Raw genomic sequence first — 2,990 nt, 5'->3', positions numbered from 1 at the left:
TTTACATTTCCATTAACACCATTACAGCATTAAAATGTAAGGTTGACCAAAATAAATTACAAAAACATGTAAAAACTGAAAACAATTCAGCAAAAGGCTGAATGACCCCTTCAACAAATGAACAAACAAAAGAAAGTTTTCTTTGTGTCCTTTAACTATTAATCCTGGAATTGCTCTGAATGATTATCCAGTGCTTTGAAAGTCCGCTGTTCTTTTGCAGAGGTGTATGGATTAATCCTACCAGTTTTTTTAGCGAAAGAGCTCAACGTCCAGCAGGGGGTGTTTTCCTTTTCCTGCTCGGTACAGTTCAATGTGTCCGTGGGTGGCTCGCCATCTTGTTTCTCGCTCAGCGGATCAATCTCCGATTCTAGCTCGGCATTTCCCGATCCAAACCTTAATGGCCTACCATAACAACAAAATAAAGTGCATAAACATTGGAAAATAACACACGGGTAGCCCTTAAATAACAGTAAAAGTCCATTTTTCCAGCTTATTTAGCCGTAAATAAGGTGACGCCAATATGGCGCGCTGAAACACCGTCAAAGGCCTTTGAAGTACAGCCTGTGTGTCAGTTAAGCACGAATCCACCGTTTTTAACATAAAACAACATAAATCTGCTACCTTGGCTCTCCATTTGCATGAAATGAGCAATATAATACAACAAAACATTTCTTGCATGAAATAAAATACAATTTCTGAACTCACCAAGTCCCGTTTGGTTATGTTCACAACGTCACCAAGGCAAGGACAGGTCGGAAAAACAAAAATACATTCTCCAGAGTACAAAAATGGCTTTAAGTAGATTTTTGGCTTATTTTTACTATTTTTTCACTCATTTAAGCAGCAGCTCTGCAAGGACTGTCTGCATTTCTCCCTCTCCAGCATCAAAAAGAAGGAACAACCCGACTGGGTGTGGCTATCACAGGAGTCACGCTGCAGCGTGCCCTTTCACAATAAGAGTCTCAACACATATTTTAGCCATTTTACCTGAATTAACATAAAACACCATGAATCAGCAAGTTCTGTACCCTTTTAACATGTTTTTAAACACAAATGAAATCCTATAACATGAATTATATCATTGCTGATGTTTTTAATGAATTTTCTAACCATTATGATCTATTTATTGACTATTTATCACCTGAAATATATTTCTTATGACTGTTTTTACTAACAGGCTTTTATTTATTGATAGCTATGTTAACCAGGGTTACACCTTAAATGCGGTAAAAATTTTAATCGCGATGACCGTGATGGCATAATTTGTGTTAATGCGTTAAATTTGACAGCACTAATTCATATCCTTATATTTTGCAACATATCAATCAATAAATAATAATTACTGATGATCTGAAATGTATCTATGAATAATATCACTGCATATGTCCAGCTGCATAATAAAACCAGTCTGAAAACACGCTTATTCAGTTTAGTTTTATGACATGTTGACCTTTAATTCGATGGTGTTGCCCTACTTTTATTTTATCTTTGCTTGTAAGGTGTCCTCGAGTGTCTTGAAAGGCACCTAAAAATAAAATGTTAATTATTATTATTACTACCAGTTGGATTTTCCATATTGACAAAGGTACACGTTACTTTATGAACAGGGCTCCAGCTGATCATATTTCAAACTTAAAAGAATCACATGTGAACACATTCATGAGATCTTTTGTGTGCCATGTTTGCATGTTGTGATCTCGTCTTCACCTCAGTGGCTCCTCTCCCTGGAGTGAGGCACTCTGCACTGCTTCATGTGATTAGAGCCAGCTCCGTCCATTCGCTGTCCTGTTTGTGCACGGATCATCAGAAATGTTTGCGCAAACTCAAACTGTGTCTCCTTCATCCGATGCTGGCCCGTCTCTAGCTCCCTCCTGCCAGGCGCTATCAGATCTGGAATGCTGAAAACACTTTTAAACATGGCTACTGGAACCATCCGGGTAATTGCCTTGGCACTGGAATGGGCACCCCACCACCCATGCATAAATTACTATGGCCAGGATGAATATGGTTTCTTTAAGAAGAAAAAGGGAAAGGAAGGGAAGATAAAGGGGAGTAAGAGGCTGTCTGAGGACGAGACATCCACAGTGGCAGTAAATTGGAGCGAGATCTATTGCCAACCCAAGTGTGGGAGGGAGGCATTAAAAATTCAATCATTTTCAAACGTGGCCATCACTTTGGAGAGATAATGAGTGTCCTCAACACTGGATGACAAACCCACCCCCGACCTGCTCTTTTCTTCCCTTTGCCCACATGAAAGATAACACTTCATTTAACTGCAGAGTCGGAGACGCGAGTGATGAGGAGAATTCCCCAGCAATGGCTTTCTTCTAAAATGCTCATCCTAATTAGCTCAATGCGTTACTGGGCTGGATAAACCAAATATGCCCCCTTAGTCCTCTCACAAAGGAGCCCTTTGATCTGCACATTGAGATTAATGGCAGTTTCACCTCAGTGTGCTTTAGAAAGCGCTGCCAAATGTTCACAATGCCGCAGCGTGACTTCTTACTGTTCACAAAATTAACACCTTAGTGTACTTCTTTAATTAAGCACTTGACCTCTGCACTCGGAAGAAGCATAATCGAAACATGTGAATGAACCCTGAAAGATCCACCATTATGGTCCCCGAGTGTCCTGCATCGACCCGCCTTCTGTTTCTGTTTTTATGTGTTTTTCCCTGTGTGTGTGCTTCATCACACCGGGTTACTGTATATACATGTATAAAATAACTATTAAGGAATAAGAAGATTTATTCAAGTATGACATCTGTGCATTTTTGCTCTAAGAGTAAATATGCAAAAACATCTCAACATTTCAGCAATGTAATAAAGCAATGTCTATTTAGGAATAAGGAAAAACTGCAACCCCCCCCCATCCAGCTACATCATATAGAATATTCATGGTGAGAGCAAAAGCCTGTAGTTGGTGCAAATTGTCACAGTGTGACAGGGTTGCTTTGCTGCCTAATAACTTTTTAATCAAAGGTGATATTA

At 39.4% G+C, this 2,990-nt stretch overlaps 1 long non-coding RNA gene across 1 annotated transcript in view; it reads right to left on the bottom strand.

The window, feature by feature from the left end:
* Positions 1–899, bottom strand: part of LOC145429998 (uncharacterized) — a 1,237-nt gene extending 338 nt beyond the window's left edge. The window contains exons 1-2 of the long non-coding RNA XR_013910368.1: positions 706–899; positions 1–402 (exon numbers count right to left, since the gene is read on the bottom strand). The exon at positions 1–402 is cut by the window's left edge and continues 338 nt beyond it. This is a non-coding gene — a long non-coding RNA (uncharacterized LOC145429998). The remainder of the gene's footprint in view (positions 403–705) is intronic.
* Between the last annotated feature and the right edge of the window lie 2,091 nt (positions 900–2,990).

Source organism: Astatotilapia calliptera, chromosome 2, assembly GCF_964374335.1.
Source record: "Astatotilapia calliptera chromosome 2, fAstCal68.1, whole genome shotgun sequence".
In the NCBI taxonomy this organism is placed as follows: domain Eukaryota; kingdom Metazoa; phylum Chordata; class Actinopteri; order Cichliformes; family Cichlidae; genus Astatotilapia; species Astatotilapia calliptera.
The sequence above is the reverse complement of the archived record's forward strand: the minus strand, read 5'-3'. Positions and strand labels throughout refer to the sequence as shown.